Source organism: Lytechinus pictus, chromosome 4, assembly GCF_037042905.1.
Source record: "Lytechinus pictus isolate F3 Inbred chromosome 4, Lp3.0, whole genome shotgun sequence".
Lineage (NCBI taxonomy): Eukaryota > Metazoa > Echinodermata > Echinoidea > Temnopleuroida > Toxopneustidae > Lytechinus > Lytechinus pictus.
In genome coordinates this window covers 17,690,447-17,714,382 of record NC_087248.1, presented here as the reverse complement: position 1 = coordinate 17,714,382, position 23,936 = coordinate 17,690,447, and positions in this window count along the sequence as shown.

The following is a 23,936-nucleotide window of genomic DNA, read 5'->3' as shown; positions in this document are numbered from 1 at the left end:
TGTATTATTTGTCTGGTTTAGAAGATAGGGAATTAAACAATCAATCGAAGTCGATGAGAGTTACCAAACAATGATAAAAATAAATCAAATTTCAAAGCATTATACTTTTTAAATGAAAGTGACAACTTCTAACACCAATAACTTGTTTAAAATAGAAAATACGATATAAAGCATATTCAGCAGATTTGCTTAATAGCCACCTAAACAGGGATTTAAAAAATATATACAACTAGTGAAAAAAATGAGAAAATTGTTATGGTGGTGATAAGTGAAGCAGTAATAATTCCAACCACTTGACCTCTAAGTTTGCCATTCTTAATTTTTATCATATTGTTGCGCCAACCATATATTTTTATTTACATATTTTATATATTTTCTCATTTCCCAATGGTATGGTCTTTTCGGAGCCCCTTGACACCGGACTCGAATGGGTATTGCTTTATAGCGTTGCTTAGAACGTAAAAAGATTGCTATTTACGTGATGGGGTGATATACTGTTCGTAGAGAGTGTTTTGTATGTTGACTTTTTTTATCAGTAGAGTCGTGAGCATCATTTGGAATAATAACCGGGCATGGTGACTCGGTGGTAGAGCACCTGCCTTATGAACGGGAGGTCAAGGGTTCGATCCCTAGCTGAGTCATACCAAATACTTTTAAAATGAGATACTGTCAGGCGTTCGACGTGCATGTAAAGAGTGGAGAAGGTTGATAATAACATAACTGTTGTGCAGGGCCCACTGCATGGACGAATGGTTCATGAGTGCTATAGTGCCTACCTTGGGTTTTTAAGAATTAAGAATTATCATTGACATTTATAATTATGATGATGTCACTTTTGAAAACAACAAAATAATGGTCTGAAGTATGCCAGAAATAAAGGGCATAACAACTTAACGAGGGGTTAGCACATATCGACCATTCATAATGACATTATCAAAGCGGGTATCTCGCCTGTTTGTATGCATAACTGATGGGGGCATTTAACATTCCTGGCCACCCCTAAGCCGTACGATAATTATTATCTTTCATTTATCAATGGATCCCAGAAGGGTTTCATGAATAGTAACATCCTGTCAACCTAGTCTGCAAGCTCAGACTCATATTTGACACTGAACCCAATAACAGGTCTAGAGTGAAGACTAGACTCCAAAGACTCTGTCTGTGTCAAATTAGACCTTGGTAGAGTCAGCCACGGAACACAGTGAATCTAGTCTCACTACTTCAGATTCTGCATTATGCACTATGCGAAATTGCGAAAGCCAAGGGTCTGTGCCTGCAGACTACTCTCATCCAAAGATAACCCTCAATGTTCAGCATCCTTATCAAATTTTGATTGGGGGTATGGTTTTGATTCTCGGATCAAAATAATGTAACATTCCATGAACTGATAATTGCGTATATCATTTAATTTATGATTTTACATTCCACATAATAAATAAGTTGATTGGTTCACCAACTTGACCAGAGGTCATTAAACGCTGTCACAATATACGCCAAAAATCATTTGCCTACTGGATGGATGGTGATCAAAGAAAATGAATTCGTGTTTATCCGATATTTTGCTGTAATGAATTTTTAGCAAAAACGTAACTTTAATTTTGCTGTCGGAAAAAAATATAAATTCGTTGCATGCTGCAAATGGCATTATATACTGACCTTTTAACCACGTTGTTTGGCAGTTTGATTTGGGATTTCATGACATCATCGATGCCGCCAGGTGCTGGTACTTGTTTGTAAAATAGGATATCTTTAATTATTCGCTCTCCCTTTATTTTCCTAAATAAAACCAAGATCAGACAGACCCGAGACTCAGAATTCGAACTTGAAAGGACATCACGTGACCTCCCCAGCATCCCATTATGACGTAGAAGGATACCGTCATTGAATATCGAAGCCATCTGGAACACGATGTGGAGGAAAGGACAAACAACTCTTACCCGTTACTTTTGCCATTAGACCAGGGACCTGGGAACAATTTTTTCAGTGGGGGTGCTGAAATCTCTCCTCAAAGGTGGGGGGAGGAGGGAACACAATTGAGTTTTCCATAATTACACACACACACACACCTCTAAGGGCACCACACACACACCCACCAACCCCCCCCCCCCCCACACACACACACACACATATATATATATACATTATATATATATATATATATATATATATATATATACATACATATATATGACAGTCACTTCTTAGCTTTCTTCTTATAAAAGAACACAGATATATAATTAGATAACTCGAGCGCGAAGCGCGAGCTATTTTTTTTTTTGGGGGGGGGGAAATTTCATGTTTTTGTCCTGTAAAATTGAACATTTTGAGCAATGTTTGTGGTCCTGAACAAGATGCGTATGTAACAAATAATAACTGCGAACGTGATCAGTGCGAGCAGATATTTTGTATATACGCTCTGGTCTGATCGAAATGGAAGTGTTAAAGGACTGTTTGCAGTTACCCATTAAGATGATACATATATCAACAATCAAATGATGCGAGCGCGAAGCGCGAGCTGAAAAATTTGGGATTCCGACCTAAATACTGGACATTCTAAGCACTTTTATAATAATGAAGAGGATAGGTATATAACTATACAATTGATGCGAGCGCGAAGCGCGAGCGGAAATAAAAATGAGATTTCAGACCTAAAAATGGGACATCTTAAGCACGTTTCCAATCATGAACAGGATAGGTATATAACTATACAATTGATGCGAGCGCGAAGCGCGAGCGGAAATAAAAATGAGATTTCAGACCTAAAAAAACGGGACATCTTAAGCACTTTTCTAGTCATGAACAGGATAGGTATATAACTATACAATTGATGCGAGCGCAAAGCGCGAGCGGAAACAAAATTAAGATTCCAGACCTATAATTTGGACATTATATTCATGTTCTGTAAATCAAGAAAATGATGGGTAATTGGATATTTGGATATATTCTTACATTAATAATGTGAGCGTGAAGCGCGAGCAGAACATTTTTGATATTCTGATCTGAAACTCCACACGGAATGTAATATGGTTTGAACAGATAAAGAAAAATCAGACGAACATAAGAATAAAGATTTGATCAAAATCCGACAAGGAATATCAAAGTTATTGCATTTTATAGATTAGCATTATTCCGGTGAAACAGTTTTAAGCATGTCTTCATTAATATAAAATGAGCAAACTGATGATGTCATATCCCTACTTGTTATTTTGTATTTTATTATATAAAAATTCGGCTTATTTAATATCTTCCCTTCAAGAACCAAAAACAGTTGAATTGACAACTGATTTAGTCCATTATATATTCTTTGCTGCAACTTATTTCATTATAAGGGAGACATATATCATTCACACTGGTATGACAAAAATGAAACAATTTTGATTCCATGTAATAACACAAGAAACAGGATAGTGGGGATGTGAAATCTTCAACCCACATGGGCGGAAATCCCAGAGGGGACAGGGGGACGTGTCCCCCTACCAAAAATAGTAGGGGGACACAATATCAAATGTCCCCCCTACTATTTGTGGTCTTTCATGGAGAAAAATACATCACTTCACAATCGAAATAATACCTTTTGGACTAAATGACCTTACATTTTGGGTGTAAAACTTTTTCTTTCTTTTTTTTGCTTGTCAAATTTTCCAGGCCCTGGTCCCCCTACCTTTGGGGACAGATTTCCGCACATGTCAACCCACCTATCAAATATTCATGACGACATGCATATCACCATTTTCATAAAATATTGCTAAACTTTAGAATTAAATAACTTAACTATTTGTTATCAGATTTTCATAAAATTGTATTTGATATAAATATTTTCAGCCCGGAGTAGCCCCAAAACAAGCTGCGTATCTGAATAAACATGCGTGCGCGTGTTTAGAGTTAGACCTAGTATCTTGGCATTGTAAATATTTTTTTATTATAAAAATCAATAATGCGAGCGCGAAGTGCGAGCAGAAAATATTTGATATTCCGATCTCAAAAAGGGTGAATTTAAACACTATTTTAAGTACTGTGTCGGAAAATTCTGAAGTGGGGGGGGGGGGGGGTCAACAAAACGTCGTTCATTTTCATTACATTTCTGTCATTTATCAACTTACCACTAGATTTACAGGAGGTGCTCTGCCTATGGAAAATAACACATGTAGCACCCCCAGCATCCCCGCTTCCCAGGGCCATGGCGCAGGGCGAAAAAGACTGCAGTGAAATTTGATTTCTATTGTCTGACTTGTAATTGCTTATACAAAACACGGGTGGTCGGGTGCGCGCACACTTGATTCGACATAATATAAAACTAAACCTGGAAGTTTCAAGTCCAACCACACCCATGTCCATCCCTGATATCGAGTAGTGTGTAAACTATGGTTATCACGTATCGCGCGCGACCACGTCTGTATCCGAGTGCCGAAGCTTGATTGAGTCGCGTTATAGGAATATGTGAAAGACTATGTAAATGATTTGCGATTGTCGGATGTGATAATTATGTCCATTATAACATATATACAAAAATACAAAGGGAACCTGATTTCGTGGGGGTGCTGCCTATGGAAAATAATACACGCAGCACCCCCAGCACCCCCGCTTCCCAGGTCCCTGCATTAGACCTAAAACAATCATCTTCTCTCCCATCTTCTTCAATTTCATATTTTATACTTCTTTACAACTCTTCTCCTGTTCCCCTATTCCAGTGAAGAGTGACAGAGGCAACTATCTCGGTGAAAGGGTTATATAAAATCACAACTGCGTATTAATGAGCACCCGAAAATGTAGGGGGGGGGGGGCATTTGAGGCGGATAGAGAAAACTTCTTTTTAAAATGCGAGCGGAGCGGGGGAGCAAAATTTTCGACGTTATAAATTGACAAATCTATTATATATATATATATATATATATATATATATATATATATATATATATTGACTTAATATTCAGAAAATAATATATCTCTCTCTTTTCCTTTCCTTTACTTTCCATTTTTTCCTCATTACTTTATTGGTCGTGGAACTCTTCTTGGAGCCAAGCCCCCAATCTGTACTCTAGTATATTTTGATGCGAATCGTTTCGACATTTTATCATTTCGATATCCGCAGTAGGTCGGGGACGATTATGAAAAATCATCATTCCATGTTTTTCAAAAGCAAGGAAATTTGACTCTCTCTAAATTTCGTAGATTGAAAGCCAGTCCAACAGATTGTGGTCAGGGACCAATCCAAAATTGGATCGAATGTTTCAATCGAATAAGATTGAATTCTAAATCTATAATATCAAAAACTTCGATCCAATTTTGGACTGGTCTCTGATCGCAATCTATTTCAATCTAAGGATTTTAGAGAGCTCGTGTCCTCTCGTATGTTTCTTGCGTTGATACTCGAGATTAATTGTAAAGTTTTAATGTGCATGTTCGTCTAGGGAAGTGCTATGGAAGGATAAGATGTTTCACCAAGGAGTTAAAAGCTTCTCGGTTTCACATTCTCTGCTAATAGAGAGTGGTGACAGAACTGGGGACATACAGACTTCACTGAAATCGGGTCAAGTATCAGCTTATTGTTTTTTAATTACCATGTTTTGGTTTTCATAAATCACAAAAGTGCACAAAAATGGACAGATGACCAGATGGACATGATAAATAAACATCCTAAATATACCACTGAAGCTTGAAAGCCGACAAAGTATACGTTCCAAAAACCATCTGGACTGTCCAAGGGGTCCATTTCATAAAACATTGTATAATGACAAGTTTGCAATAACTGCTATAAGCTACCGAAATCAATCAACTTGATTGGCTGATAGTGAACTTGTTGTAGAAAGTGTGCATTTTTTATTACAACAATTCTTTATGAAACGGGGCCCTGGTCAGATTACACAGACTTGTATCATGGACCTACTAGATGCTAGATGCTTGTATCAACTTTGACCAGCGACCTACTAGATAATTGCCTCCAATAACATTTTTTTAAATCCAATATTTAGTTTCTAACTGTAATCATTTACAGTGACTTGAAATGAAAACATTATGACAACATTTTGTTCCAGAGTATCAACCTAAAGCAAGATTTAGTTTAAGGACAAACTGATTTTAGACCGAGTGGCAAAACAACGGAACAAACAGGATAAATGAAATCATGTAATGATATAATGAGAAGATGTAATTTGATTTCCCGTTCTGTGACGTGCGGCTTCCGCACTCCTTCGTTTGTTTGTTACTTTCTAAAAATGAAAATGATTTCTATAACATGTCAACTATACATACGGAAAAGGGCGGCGCCACTGTGATATAATTCCGTGTGATAATTGGAGGGAGGGGGCAAGACGAACTAGACGATGACGTCATGTTTTCTACTCAAATTGATAATAGTGGTAATGTAATGCTACCCAACACTGGACCACTTAATTTGACGCTCTTCTCTCTTTGTTTTTCTTCTTCACGACAAAAGACATAAATGGCCGCCCCCCCCCCCCGCCCTGTTGCGTTGTCCCTATGCACAACCATACGGCGTTCCATCATCTTTTACAAATTATAAACTTTTTTCCTTTCTGTGCAAATTAAAGCTAGTTTTGGTGGAATTGAATTTAAAAAATATAGTATGAGATGAGATGAGCCATCTCATCTCCGTTTCACCCCCTGTAAACAGCAGTCTTTTCTCATGGGGAACCGGGGGTTGAAAAATGATCGTGACATTGACTTCTTCCTTTGTCTTCATCTAAACATGAATTTGCAATATTTCGTTAAAGTTAAATACCAGTTCTGGTATTGATCTCAAAATGACTTTTAACAGAATCCATTGAAATTACCACCAAAGTGTTTGTATGTATAAATAAAAATATGTGCGAAATAGCTCTGGAAGAAAATGCGTAATTGCTGAGAAATAAACAAAATAAGCACGGAATTCCATCAAATGTCGGGTATTTTTCGAAGCAATATTAATACACCGTCCCACATTTCCTCTTCTGTGTAAGTGATCATTAGAATTGTCGATTTTGAGCTAAGATTTAATGATTTTACAAGATAGGTGTATATTAGTGTACCAGATGTAGATGTATGATAATATTTTGACAATTGACCTTGATTTAAAAGACTTTCTCATGAAATAATTGTTTGCTCCAACTGAACAAAGTTTGCCCTTTTCTGTATTCGAATCATCTCATTTTAAAAGAAACCGTACGTCACATACTCTTCAAATATTCGATACCAACATGTAAAAGGTCACTTTCTGCCAAGGGAAATCCTGGTCACATTTAAGATATATGAATATATTTTTTTCTATCATTAGTTCCTTTTATAAATTATTGGTTCATTTTTACTTTTTTTTTGTTCAAAAATATTTTAAAAGATGTCATGTCGTCGACTGGGACTGTTCCAAAATTGGACGATCAAAATGATTAAACTCATCAATTTCGTTTCAATCTCCCTCCCAAAAATGATAATACAATGATAATTTTCTATTCATATTATATTCTATCCCATTCTCCATTTAATTAAACCAGCAATACGACAAACGATTTCAAGTAATTTAATTGACTATTATAATTTGTATTGTGAAATAAGTGCATTATTGTACTTCATGTACAGCCACATTTAAAATTGAAAATAGACAATGCTTTGGCTAACAATAATTAATTGGCAAACATCTCAGGGATTTAGAAATTCAATTAATATCAATTAACGGGATGGTTTAACAATTAAAAATACAAACGCATTAGCGTCACAGGGATTCGGGACATCAGTCTGAATGAAAAGGGAACGGTTTAAAAATTAAAATAGTCGATGCTATGACTAACAATTTGCAATCATCACATGAATTTGGGACATTAATCTCAATTAAATTTACTAGAAATCACGAAAATTAATTTTTCTCTTTTCATTTCAGTGATAACGATTGTCAGTCCTCCAAGTCTAAAGCTCCAATCACTGGTTGCTACCGGTGCTAATGAATGGTTTCAAGCAGACTGTTGCCGATTTAATGAGCACCAAAGCTCATCTCGTCACGACGCAACGGAGGGCAGATTTGGACGAGATTTCCGTTTTCATAATTGGTTCATTCGCACCCGTCCGTGCCCCTCCCCCCGCCGGATCTCGCCAAACTTTCACACCGAGGTTTCACCTCCAGTCTTCGTCATTTTGTGAAATAACATTAATGTTTAAAACGTCCGTATATTCCATCAACATCCGATTCTTATGTAGGTGATGTGCTTGATTATTTTTATCTATTTATTCTAATCAAACTGACTGGATCTATAGTCTCTAATCGATTTTAAGAGAGCGTTGTCAGTATTTCGCAAGTTACATCCTTTTTTACCATAAAAAGGAACATCATCAATAGAATCGTGATCACCAATCCCGCACTACTACTTGGGAGGGAAACCCCCGAATTTACCGACGATTCAATTTCAATTTGATAATTCCAACGTTAATTGGCTTGATCGGAAATGAATATCGACACCTCTCTCCAGCTTTCACTTCTCGTTTGCCAATGAATATAATGGCATTTAGTACGGTTTTAAGTTTATGTAATATATATATATAATAGCCAATAAAATCGTAGATTTTATATAAGGAGCATAGCTCTCAAATATATCTGTACTATATCTATATCTGTCTATATCTATATCTGTTTATAAATATTTTTTTCTTTAGTCTGTCGAATAAATTTATTTTGTTGAATCATGAAATTCTTACACGAACCATTAGCCATGTTAGCGTGGTTAACGTCAGAACTAGATCATCATGCATGATCATAGTAATCAGTGATATTCATGAAAGTTATGTCTAAGTCTAGGATATTAATATTTAATATGATGGCATTGGTCCTGACTGAGATACGTCATAAATCAAACTGAGGGAATAGGAAATGGGACGTTTCCTCATCTCATTCAGACTGGGATGTTCCTCATAAATTCAGCCGACTGAAATATGATTACCCCCCTCCCGATGTTATGTGTTTACCCCTCCCTCTCATTTTAATTCTTAATTATTGTTTGTATGATTATTTACTCCTATAATATTCGTTATAATTCTTGTCTCGCATTCTCTCAAAGAAACCTCCCGGAAGAAACAAGTGTATCTCGTACTGCCTTTCTTTATTTTATTTCTATCTTTTTCTACAATTTTCGTTTGTTTTGTTTTTTCTTTCCTAATCGAATCATTCGTTTCTTTCTTTTGATCTTGCTTATGTTTTATACGCCTCTCCCTGTGATAATTACAAGAGAACATAAAACAGAAAAAAGGCAACAATATAAACACAGCCCAAAGATGTAGTATATCATCATGATTATGTTAAGGAGAAGAAGGAGGAGAACTAGAAGAAGAAGAAAAAAAAAAGAAGAAGAAGAAAGAAGAAGAAGAAGAAAAAGAAGAAGAAGAAGAAGGAGGAGGAGAAGAAGAAGAAGAAGAAGAAGGAGGAGGAGAAGAAGAAGAAGAAGGAGGAGGAGGAGAAGAAGAAGAAGAAGAAGAAAGAGGAGGAGAAGAAGAAGAAGAAGAAGGTGTTGATGAAGACATCGATGAGATGAGAGGATAAGGAGGGGTAGCCCTGCCCTTCTTGAAAGGAAACCTTTGTAAAGGTCATTTTCATCAAGATGGGAATAGACGGGATATACTTTGATTACTACCAGTGTTCCTACCGAGGTTTAACCCGATCCTATCTCATGAAAGATTGGCGAAAGATGGTGTTAAATTCGACCGATAACCTGCTCTCATTCCATGCTCCAGTAACCAATCAAAGCAAAGAAAATGCTGATTTTAAAGATGATTTCTGACAAAATTATTAACGCGTCCGTTTTAAAACCCGCTATCAGATATTTTCATATATATTTCATGCATGATTTTTAAGGCGCCAAACTGACCCTTATTAATGTTAATAGCGCTTCATAATTATGTACAAAATGAAGTCTATGATAAGTTCATAAACATTCATGTATAACTATGTAAACAAATTAACAGTTTGATTCGACGAATTACTATATAGACATATAAATAAACAAACCTATGTAACAAAACTAAGTGATGTGGGAATAATATATCTTGTTTGATAAAATCAATGAATGTGATAACTATAAGTGCATAGATATGTACATAGCTTACTTTGAAAATCGATGAATAAATGAATGAATGAATGTATAAATGCATGAATAATTATCGATGAATGATTAATCAAACAAATGAAGGCGTTTCTTTACGATATCGCAATGTGACAAGGTAAACTTCTTGAAACATTATCACGAAGAAAACATCTCAACTGAACAACAACAAAAAACAAAGATGCAGCATTAAGGAATTGCAATTTTCAATCGTGATCCTAGCTATGTAGGTCCAGTTTTAATACAGTAAAATGCCCAGTTATATTGTTTTGTTATTTTGATGTCTGTAATATAAACAGCTGATGTCTATTTCGAGTGGGCCTTAGTGCATAACTTTGCCGTAATACTTCACCGACCTAATCTTATGACGTCAATGCATGTGACTGGTCACGTGTTGTTTTTCCTCTCGATACGGGCTTGACATTGGACAGCTGATAATATGTTATTGGCATTGTATAATGCATGTTTGGTCACGTGACCTGCCCTGGATGACCTTGGATCATCAGACGGACAAAAGTTTATGAACGGATATGACAAAATACCAAACTTGGGGAAAATAAGAAAACATTCTACACGCGGCGCCTAACAGAGACAGGTTTAATGTTCACAGCAGGAGAAATCGATTATGATGTTAAATAAAGCTGTGCTTTCCTTTGTTCATGTTGTCTCAGTCTTCTTTCATTAGTCAAATTATTGAAGAGCAATATTTATTCTAAACTTACTTTAAACTGATAATTTCACCTGCAATCTATTCATGCGCATTCAATCAGCAATTCTAGTTTTAGCTATTGCTCGCAACCAGTCAAAATAAGAACAAGTAAATTTGGGCGATTTTAGTCCCTCACACCCCATCAAAGTGATGGTCATTAATTTTTTAAATAGTATTTCGTACCTATCTATCGGTATTTCTTTTCTATCAAGTCTCATTTTTTTATACAAAAGAATTGCTCGTTACAACGAAATTGATTACACATTGCGGGCTTAACAACTTTTCGATGGGAAGAAATTTCACAAGGACGAATGTAAGTTGACTTAAAATTATAGGTGTCGGCCCCTACACCATTCATGGTCTCTCTTGGAATTTATTACACAAAACATTGACCTTCTCTCTCAAAGGTAAAACGCTATGAGATCTTATACAAATTAATATCAAGCGGCTCTTTTTACGAAGAATTGGGTTATGGTGTATGACGTCATGGTTTTGTCATTCATCGATGCTAATGAGCATCTGACAGATGGTGAAAGTTTGTTAGTCTATTCTGATTAAAGGCCTGTAAGGTGTAAACATGTCTTCACAGGTACACGCTGACATCTAACCCGGTTAAACCCGAATGAATCCGAATTAACCCGATGACCGGGCATGGTGAGCCCATTCATGCCAGTGGTACAGCGCCATGCTGCATGGCGCTGTACCACTGGTACCACTGCATGTACCACTGCATGATGCACCCACCTCATAAACGGGAGGTCGTGGGTTCGGTCCTCGGCCAAGTCGTAGCAAAGACTGGAAAAATTGAAGCTTTTTGTTTGGCGCTCGACTTTTTAAATTTTGTTGTTGTTGTTGTTGTTAATTTGATAACATAATGTAGAGTCAGCGTGAAAACCAACTAATCGTTGAAGTGGCTTTACACCCTGCACTGCAAAAACTCCGGTGTTGATTTAACACCAGCCCGGAATCTATATATGTCCACACCAGAGAAGTATTGAAACAACACCAGTTTGGAATCAAACCGATGCTGTTGTAATACTTGGTGTTGTATAAACACCTATCTGGTGTTAGACCAAAACGAAACTGGTGATGTTAAACACTTCTCCGGTGTGGACATTTATAGATTCTGGGCTGGTGTTAAATCAACACCAGAGTTTTTGCAGTGTGGGTATATCAGAGTTATCATTATTTCGTGGCTGAAGTATCATAAATAGGCCTATATACTACAGACAACTGGTTATACACATTCGTGCACCAGTTCAATGTTGTGAAGATTAATAAAGGCCTATAACAGATCTTCTGTTTCAAGAATATAGGCTACATACTACCAAGACATTCCAATGGTCGATGAAATAAAAGATTTATGTTCCCTTTTTAAATTAAGCCTTGCTAACATTTAGGAGAAAACGACTCTGCCCTGAAAACTTGGAAAACGCAAGACTCCTTGACCAACAGCCGCATCTGCCATGATGACATGTGCTTAAGCAGCAGTAAAGCAGAACGACAATGGAAAAATGAAAATTCCATGGGTTTACAATGATTATGTTATTCTATCATTAGAGACAAAAATATGATGATTCATTCATTGTCATCTCTATATATACAGACATGCCAAATGTTAAGAAACCACATAATTTTACACGCTGTAATCACATTCTATAATCTCTTTATTGCAGATATGCTTCACTAGACGTAATGAATGTTTAGTTCTATTCAATGTCGAAGGTGAGAGGGAGGGTCCCCCCCCCCCCATGAATTTTCGGAACATCCTACATTGATATGACTTATTTTCACAAAAATACAAATTAAAGCTCAAATGTATATCACACCCTTGAATTTTGATTTGCGAAAACTCGTATACAGAGTTCATCTGCTTCGCGCCGCCCCTTTGCTAAAATATGTTTTTGTGTAAATATTACATTTATTTATAATATAGGGGGGAAATCTGCGTATTGTCCTTTGCATTGTGTCAAATATTTTGTAGTTCAGACGAGAATTAAAATGATAGAATGAAAATCTTTTTATAGATAGATATAGACTGGAATGATATCGAATTATGATAAAGCCCTAGACATACTTGGCCTCATCATGCAATGATTTTATTTGACAGAACTAGTTGCCTACCCACCTGTGAGAATTGTTTATGTTTTGATTTCCGCCAAAATGAGGTTCCTATCAGTTGATCATACAGTCTGTACCCATGCAGCCTTTTCATGGGACTCTTTCAATTCAAATTACGAATATTTTGATGAGTAAGACTGACTTCATGAAGTTATATAACCACTTTCCTCTTCTATCCATTGTACTTTTCCACATCTCTCCAAAGTTTCCTTACAAATTCTCGAACATTTCAGATATTAGAGAGGCCCCCTAACCCATACCACATGTTCAATGACGATGAAAACGTGCTTTGTTCTTTAAAATCTTTAGCTGAAACTTTTCACACTTTTTGAAAGGTCATGAGAGAAGTTTGCTGAGACACGGTGGTTTTAGGCAAGATTCCAAACTTGTGTTTCTTCTATTTTTGGTCACCATGAGAGGGCGATAATGTCATGATGCCTCTTTAGATAAGAGTTTCAAAAATAAGAGGAGGTCGATGGTAAGTCTGATCACAGACACTGGTGTGCAGATTGGGAACTCGGGGGCTGCGCCCCCCCCCTCCCTCCCCAAGTTCCACGACCAAGAAAAACTGGGGAATCGTAAGACGAAAAAAAAAGAATAAAAAATGTAATCTATGAAATCAATTTTTAAATACAAAGTTAAAATCTGTCACAACATTATATTTTCATTTTAAATAGGTCATATTTTGTTTTTGCTCGCTCGCTTTCCATCCCCGGCAAATATTAAGAAAGTTCCCCCTTACGCCATATACCCCTGACAATGTTTGACTCATTACACCACTGAACAAAGAGTAAAAGAGGGAGACGAGTCAACATGTGCAAAAGATTTCTTGCAAAAGTGTAACATGCATTAGCCAACCTGTTACATTTCCGCAATATTCATTTGATATAAATTCATCTATATCTATTCAAAACAGTAATTAAATCTCATGTTCCCTGCAATCAAAACCTAATGAATATGATGGTTTAATATTGAGACTCGACCTCTGCCCTTTTAACATCCAGATAATTACTTTTTATAGTGCTTTAAGTGGATATTTTATAAATGTCTTTCCTTACTAATTTCCCGCATAAAAAATGGTTTTGATCGTAATAGTGCCCCTTATATCCCCAAAAGGGCACTTGGAAGGGCATATCGATACCACTTTATGAATATCTAGTTGATATTTGCGTCTTTGTTCCTCGGCGAAGTGGAAGGTCAGGTCCTCGCTGTACATGTCTGTAGAGTCAACCGGAGAACACTTTCAGTACCTTGGCGCCTACTGACAACATGGAGACATGTTGTAGACTATAGAGTATAGGAAGGTGACGGAAGGGTTAATTTGGGACAGAGGGCGATGAGGGGGGGGGGGGTTGAAGGAGTTATCTAAAAACTCCGTGCCTTGTCTAACAATATTTTATACTCCGTCACGAAAAAATAAATATTACTGCATACTGTATCTTTTAAAGAGATATATACATTTTTTTCTAACAAGAACGTTTTCTATATCAGGCTCATTACAGTCAATTTTATTGTCTTGTTTTAACCCCCTTAAGATTGTAAGATAGGTTCCCTATATCTAAACATTATTTTCACAAACGTAATTGATTTTTTTTAAAAATAAAAACCACTTTTTGAAATGATAATTAATTAAGCTTCCCATAACAGAAGCCCTGCAATCTAAACACAAGAGAGAGTGAGAGAAGGGGGGGGGGGGGTTGGGGAGATTATTGATACTGCATGCAGTTACTCTTCAGTGATATAATGTTTATTTTATGGTGATTAATAATGATGTTCCGACAATTATTGGTCTCTTGCTTACAACTTATACAAGAAGAAGCCTCGATTCCAACCCTCTAACTATCTAATTCAGTAAGGTTTATAAGTGGTCTCATAAATTTGATTTTTTTTATTATTTTGAATCAAGGGTATGATGATAAACTCTTGAAGGTCAGTGTCAATATTCTTTATTAAAAATAAGATACAAATAAACGTGACCTCGACAACTGACCTCTGATATCCACTCTCTTGATCTAGAATGGACACACCCACGAATCAAGCCACGTGACTATAACGGTAGGGGTGGGGGAAGCAAACAAGATACTCATTGTGACGTCAGACATTACAGTGCAATCGGGTCAAGCGTCGTTAGGTCTTAATCTCCATAATTGATGTCCTGTAATTTTTTTTAGTTTGGAGAATGTTGTGCATGTTATTATAAAAATTATTTGGGAGCCTTGATGAACCTGAGAATTTTGCTACCATTCTCCAGACATCTAACACGCCTAGATTTTTTTTTTCAATTTTAATGAGATATGTAAGCCTATATCGTATATGCCTATAATGGTCTGAATCAATGATTATTGCCCTTTATTTGAAAATGAAAGACATGGTTTACGAGGATAATGGATAAGCTGAAATAACTGAAGACAAGGACTCTATATAAAACAATCACATAAATCGTTCTTGACAACAGTCTAAGGTGAGTGAACACAAGCGTCATATATACAGGGTATCTGTCAGATTTTATGTCTTACTTATAAAGAACAAATGGAGAGTCAGCTAGGGATACCCCCCCCCCCCTAAATATATATTTCAGTGCCCCCCTACCCGATTCCCATCATGCACCACTGCCCCCTTTTTTCTCGGGCAAGGGCGTCGGGGATATTCGTCACCCAGAAGACTTTTGGGTCACGGGGCGCCACACAAGGCACAAAAGAACAACTGCCTGCGACTTCCAGTCTCTTTGTTTTAGGTTCATCCAACATTCATATATCCTTCACCTTGAAATAGTTGACTCATTCTAAACATAACATTCAGATTACTTTTCATCAAACAGTGTCAAACATAATTTTAATTTCTTTTCAGCTCTGACTCACATCTCTACGAATGGGACTATACATTTTGAATATATCAATATGTATTTACAGACAACTTTTAGATTTCACTTTTATAAGATTTATTTAGAAATAACATGATTATAATTTGAATCGGAATTAGAAACACAAATGCGCTCAATAGAGAGTATTCATTTTTGACAAGTTTAAGATCACGGGTACATGGAATAAGTTTCACTACTTGCTACGTTCTGATATTTCTTAATATCGTGAATATTATGTAACGACAACATGAACAAGGGGTCTACACATAGAGATGTATAATTAGTATACATCTCTATGGGTCTACATTATCCTTTGTAAAACAAGGTTTGTAGGAAGTATGTTTACTTTATTCCCATCATTAATGGCGATAAGAATAAGATGATATGTCAGTGTTTGATTAAGTTCTTAACATGTATAAAGAAAACGGGGACATTGTTCATGCTGTTACATTGTTCACGAACAGTGTGGTAGGCATATTGTTAATTCTCTTTGTTTCTTTCGTTTTCTTTATTGTGAGGACAGAATAAAGACAGTCTTGTTTTTTGTTTACAGCTGAGTTGAATTAATAAATCGTATGGTGGAACGATATTGGATACATATAATAATAATGATGGTACAATTAGTTATACATCCCCTGACGCCTACTTCGTTAAAAATATCTATAGATGCTCTAAAATCAAATGAATATTGATTTTCTCTTTGATTATATCTCTACAAAAATGCAAAATTGCATCTCTTTGAATTTCATTTCATTTAAATGATTTGATTAAATGTAGTATATATTTCATTCAATTCAGATATTTAGTTACTGAGCCCTCCTTTCTAAAATAATTGCACGCTTCACATGAAATTTAGCCAAAAAAAATTCAGTACATGACATTGCTAAAGGGTCTCTCAAACTCTGTAAAAATGAAAGTAGATAAAATGTGCGAAAAAGGTACGCTTTATCAATTTTGCCTACAGTCAATACACGGAAATGTATTATTCTAAAGAAAAAATAATAAATGCTCATTGAAATTAATTTGAAACGTCATCTAAAAAAATAACTTTGATAACTCCTTCAATTTGTATCTCCTCTTAGCCTATACATGTATATGCACTTTCCAGTTGTGTAATGACACTTCCCCATTATTTAGCCCGGGTATTTTAGATGGGCTTACCTCTTCTGAAAAAAAAAACAAGCGCAAGTCTTAAATGCATAATTTTTATCGGCTGAAAACCAAGTTATAATTGATTTTAGAGTTGCACTTGATTGCAACTCTTTCTGAAAAGGGCCCCAGGTTATATTCTCGGGATTTTATTCAGATTAAGTGCGTTTCTCGCCATACTATATCCGCCAAGGACAATCTGTGATATACTTCGGGTTCAAGTTCAGCTATTGGTCGATTGATCGTATATCTGATTTGTGCGATTGATTTCGCACAATGAGCAATGCAATTTATTGTGAAAGCCAACCCTACGATCAATTAAATAAATTTGTGTAACAGGGCTCTGGTAAAGGTGTTCTTTTGGAGATGGGTTTGTGTATCAAATGACTCTTAATTGAAAAACCACAACTCATTGATGAAAGTGGATGGGACACTTGACTCGGTCACGAATGGGATGATGAATGAAAACGAGGAAAATGGTTTATCGTATGGAGAAAGGAAGAAAGGGGAGATGGATGGATGCATGCATGCATGCATGTATGGATGGATAGATAGATAGGTGGATGGATGATAGATAGATAGATAGATAGATAGATAGATAGATAGATAGATAGATAGATAGACAAATAGATAGATAGATAGATAGATAGATAGATAGATAGATAGATATATAGACAAATAGATAGATAGATAGATAGATAGATATATAGATAGATAGATAGATAGATAAATAGATAGATATATAGATAGATAGATAGATAGATAGATAGATAGATAGATAGATATATAGACAAATAGATAGATATATAGATAGATAGACAAATAGATAGATAGATAGATAGATAGATAGATAGATAGACAAATAGATAGATAGATAGATATGTGGATGGATGATAGATAGATAGATAGACAAATAGATAGATAGATAGATAGATAGATAGATAGATAGATAGATAGATAGTGGAAAAAGAAAGAGAGAGAGGGAAGAGGTGGAAATACAGAGAAAGAATAAAAGAAAAGAGATGCATGGAAAACATACAGATGGAAATGATATTTATGAAAAAAGACATTAACAAATTATTGATACTAATCAAAATTCATATGTTCATCTATTTGCACAATACCCATACCATACGATGAATACATTGCTTTTTTTGTTTTGTTTTTTATCTTTAACTATTATAAAGTGAAATGGGCGGGGGAGTAGGGTTAGAAAAAAACATAAGTGGGAAATGTCCCTAAAAGACTGCAAATTAGGGATCATCTTAGATGTTTTTGGTTCAGAAAGGTTATACTCCATGAAAATACAATCAAAAGGTCCTCGTGAAAATGCATCTAATTCGATATGAATGCATAATCACCAAAAGTTTAAGAAATCAAAATATAGGCCACATTTTGTATGCAATCATTAAAAAGATTATGAAGTATCTTAATGTGAAAATAAAGCTCTTTGAAATACCGTCAGTTCATTATAAGAGTGCTTTGAAAAGGCCTAACGATTATTATTGCTAGTAAAAAAATACACTCTTGGTGCATTATGATAAGGCTGAAGATTGGCTCCTCTCAGTTATTCAAACAAGCTCCGCCTCGTATGGAAAACACATCAAGTCCCGTGTATGCATTATTAAAATATTAGACATGTTAGAGTGACAGTGTTAGGTGCATGAGGAGCTCACAACCTGAACATATTGCACTTCCTTCCGTGAATATCAAATTAAAAATAATAAGATAGATGAATAACCAATAGTGCACGGACTTAAAGGGTTGTCTTCTCAAGTGCACGCTCAATCGCTACACTCTTAAAACTTTGTATTCAAATATATCTTAAACACTAAATCTTTTCAAAATGAATGAATCTTTGTTCATTTTTCTTGAAATGTTCATCATATTCATTCCATAATATTTATTTCACATTTTTGCACTTAACAACCACTTGTATCACTTGTTCTCTCTTCTACACATTCTCTCCAATCACTCTATTTAATGACTATTGGCAATTCAATGTATGTTTGCAAGTCTCTAACAATAAAAGAAACAAACGAGAACAGCATTTCAATTAATACAACCGTTTAATAGGAATAACAGATCAAAAAAATATATCATACAAATCTATTTCAATTATAAGAATTAGTTCATCCTGCTGATACAAGGATAAATTTATCTTAATTTCAAGGTTACATGAGGATAAATTTATCTTAATTTCAAAGCTACATGAGGATAAATTTATCCTAATTTCAAAGCTGCACGAGGATAAATTTATCCTAATTTTAAGGCTCCATGAGGATAAATTTATCTTAATTTCAAGGCTCCATGAGGATAAATTTATCCTAACTTCAAAGCTACAGGAGGATAAATTTATCCTAATTTCAAGGCTACACGAGGATAAATTTATCCTAATTTCAAGGCTACATGAGGATAAATTTATCCTAATTTCAAGGCTGCATGAGGATAAATTTATCTTAATATCAAAGGTACATGAGGATAAATTTATCCTAACTTCAAAGCTGCACGAGGATAAATTTATCCTAATTTCAAGGATACATGAGGATAAATTTATCCTAATTTCAAGGCTGCATGAGGATAAATTTATCTTAATTTCAAGGCTGCATGAGGATAAATTTATCTTAATATCAAAGGTACATGAGGATAAATTTATCTTAATTTCAAAGCTACAGGAGGATAAATTTATCCTAATTTCAAGGCTACATGAGGATAAATTTATCCTAATTTCAAAGCTACAGGAGGATATATTTATCTTCATTTCAAAGCTACACAAGGATAAATTTATCCTAATTTCAAAGCTACATGAGGATAAATTTATCCTAATTTCAAGGCTACACGAGGATAAATTTATCCTAATTTCAAGGATACATGAGGATAAATTTATCCTAATTTCAAAGCTACATGAGGATAAATTTATCCTAATTTCAAGGCTGCATGAGGATAAATTTATCTTAATTTCAAGGCTGCATGAGGATAAATTTATCTTAATATCAAAGGTACATGAGGATAAATTTATCTTAATTTCAAAGCTACAGGAGGATAAATTTATCCTAATTTCAAGGCTACATGAGGATAAATTTATCCTAATTTCAAAGCTACAGGAGGATAAATTTATCTTCATTTCAAAGCTACACAAGGATAAATTTATCCTAATTTCAAAGCTACATGAGGATAAATTTATCCTAATTTCAAGGCTACACGAGGATAAATTTATCCTAATTTCAAGGATACATGAGGATAAATTTATCTTAATTTCAAAGCTACACGAGGATAAATTTATCCTAATTTCAAAGCTGCACGAGGATAAATTTATCCTAATTTCAAGGCTACACGAGGATAAATTTATCCTAATTTCAAAGGTACATGAGGATAAATTTATCTTCATTTCAAAGCTACACAAGGATAAATTTATCCTAATTTCAAGGCTACACAAGGATAAATTTATCTTAATTTCAAGGCTACATGAGGATAAATTTATCTTAATTTCAAGGCTACACGAGGATAAATTTATCCTAATTTCAAGGCTACATGAGGATAAATTTATCTTCATTTCAAGGCTACACGAGGATAAATTTATCTTCATTTCAAGGCTACACGAGGATAAATTTATCTTCATTTCAAAGCTACACCATTACAACATCTACATCAATAACAATGAAAAACAGAAGAAATAAATAAATATATATATGTATCATACAAATGTACAAATCTTACATTTACAAATATTAATATCTTAATTTCAAGGCTACATGAGGATAAATTAATCTTAATTTAAAAGCTACATGAGGATAAATTTATCCTTATTTCAAAGCTACACGAGGATAAATTTATCCTAATTTCAAGGCTCCATGAGGATAAATTTATCCTAATTTCAAAGCTACATGAGGATAAATTTATCCTAATTTCAAGGCTACACGAGGATAAATTTATCCTTATTTCAAGGCTACACGAGGATAAATTTATCTAAATTCAAGGCTACACGAGGATAAATTTATCCTTATTTCAAAGCTACAGGAGGATAAATTTATCTTAATTTAAAAGCTACAGGAGGATAAATTTATCCTAATTTCAAGGCACATGAGGATAAATTTATCTTCATTTCAAAGCTACACGAGGATAAATTTATCTTAATTTCAAAGCTACACGAGGATAAATTTATCTTCATTTCAAGGCTACACGAGGATAAATTTATCTTAATTTCAAGGCTACATGAGGATAAATTTATCCTTATTTCAAAGCTACACGAGGATAGATTTATCCTAATTTCAAGGCTCCATGAGGATAAATTTATCCTAATTTCAAAGCTACATATGGATAAATTTATCCTAATTTCGAGGCTACACGAGGATAAATTTATCCTAATTTCAAGGCTCCATGAGGATAAATTTATCCTAATTTCAAGGCTGCATGAGGATAAATTTATCTTAATTTTAAGGCTACAGGAGGATAAATTTATCCTAATTTCAAGGCTACACGAGGATAAATTTATCCTAATTTCAAGGCTACACGAGGATAAATTTATCTTAATTTCAAGGCTACACGAGGATAAATTTATCCTTATTTCAAAGCTACAGGAGGATAAATTTATCTTAATTTAAAAGCTACAGGAGGATAAATTTATCCTAATTTCAAGGCACATGAGGATAAATTTATCTTCATTTCAAGGCTACATGAGGATAAATTTATCTTCATTTCAAAGCTACACGAGGATAAATTTATCTTAATTTCAAAGCTACACGAGGATAAATTTATCTTCATTTCAAGGCTACACGAGGATAAATTTATCTTAATTTCAAGGCTACATGAGGATAAATTTATCTTAATTTCAAGGTTACATGAGGATAAGTTTATCTTAATATTAATATACATATATTTGAAGAGCTCTTTGACCTTTGACCTCATGATCGCCATATCTTCTCAGATCACTGTAAATCCAATATGCATATTGAACCTAATTTCAAATAGAATTCTCACCAGTTGCTCATTCATCTTGAAAACACATTTGGTGATATATGACATCTGTGAACTTTGACCATGAGATTCCAAACACTAACTACAACTATCACTGAAGGTGATTAGTACTCCCGCCGCACGTTGTTACCATGGCAACAATTTCCAACAAACACATCAAGTCCCGTGTATGCATTATTAAAATATTAGACATGTTAGAGTGACAGTGTTAGGTGCATGAGGAGCTCACAACCTGAACATATTGCACTTCCTTCCGTGAATATCAAATTAAAAATAATAAGATAGATGAATAACCAATAGTGCACGGACTTAAAGGGTTGTCTTCTCAAGTGCACGCTCAATCGCTACACTCTTAAAACTTTGTATTCAAATATAGTTAGTACAATTTATTACATATTTTTTTAGAGATTCTTTTCAGTAAAATGGAATATATTCTATCAAATGACACGATCATTGTTTTTGTACCATAACCCATGTTATGCCGCCTCAGATTATATCATATTTGAACGACTTTAAGACCATTCGTTACAGAAATGATAAAAGGGCCCAGTGCCGCAGAAATATTACTTTTTCTTTAATTTGAGGGAGCGTTGCAGAATTTACTTGAAATTCATTTTAATTTGCATGACTCGAAATTCATCGTTCACAAATACAATTCACCATTAGACACAAATGCTTGCCTTAAATAGTCGAAGTGATTGATTACTTTTAAGCTTTTACAAATATAAGTATTCATTTATATATTAGGATTTGAATGAAAATAAAATGTTTGAGGTAGGGAACCAAAATAGTAATGAAAGCTTATTATATCCAACTAAAGTAAAACCTCGGCTCTTTATGTAAGACTTGAGACAGTCTTGATATAAATCCTACTTGAACTGTGTCTCAGTATAAAACGAGGTTCGGGGACAGTCTGCGGGCAATGAATATCCAATCAAAAGTAGGCCTATATAGGAATTATGGTCAGTATATGGTAAGTACTTTTTGGTGCGATTAGAAGCCCCCTCTTTTGAGAAAACCCCCTTTTCCTTTCCGGTTCTCCCACTCATTCTGATATCCGTTATTAGATCAAGACGTCGATTCTTTAGACATCTTGTGACGAATCAATGATTCATTAATACAGACTACATTACAAGATGTCAAGACAGCTGGCTCGGTGCTTGCTAGAATTAGCAAAAGGACGCTTTTCCAGACATTAATTTTGGCGAGAAAAATTACGGGGTGAAAATATTAGGAATGACCCGTGCTAAAAAGATACTGATGATGAATCATTACAGGCTTTCGTTAATACATCCACAAGATGGAGCAAAAATGAGTTGCTGAGCCAAAAATAGAGAAAAGATAATCACGATAATTGCAGAAATAACTAAGATTATAAACAGTTGACTATTTGACTGGAAATGTGCGGATTATATGACATGTATGAGGTACTTTCCAGAGCTTTACCAGAAGTAATGTCGCGCGACTGATCTCTTTTTAACAGAAACTGAGCAAGAACTGAACATGCTTTAAACATGTTAAAGATGTCTCGCTGATACTCCTATAATTCGCGATCATCATCATCAGCAGCAGCAGCATCATCAACAACAACAAGATCATCTTCATCAACATCATCACCAGCAGCACATCATCTTCATCATCATCATTATCATCATCATCATCACCATCATCATCATTATCATCATAATCATAATCACCATCTTCATCAACATCATCATCAGCAGCAGCACATCATCTTCATCAACATCATCATCATCACCTTCATCAACATCTTCATCAACATCATCATTATCTTCATCAACATCATCTTCATCAACATCATCATCATCATCATCATCACCATCATCATCATCACCATCATCTTCATCAACATCATCATCAGCAGCAGCACATCATCTCCTCCATCATCATCATCATCATCATCATTTTCATCATCATCAACATCATCATCATCTTCATCAACATCATCATCATCATCACCACCATCATCATCTTCATCAACATCACCATCATCTTCATCAACACCAACATCATCATCATCATCTTCATC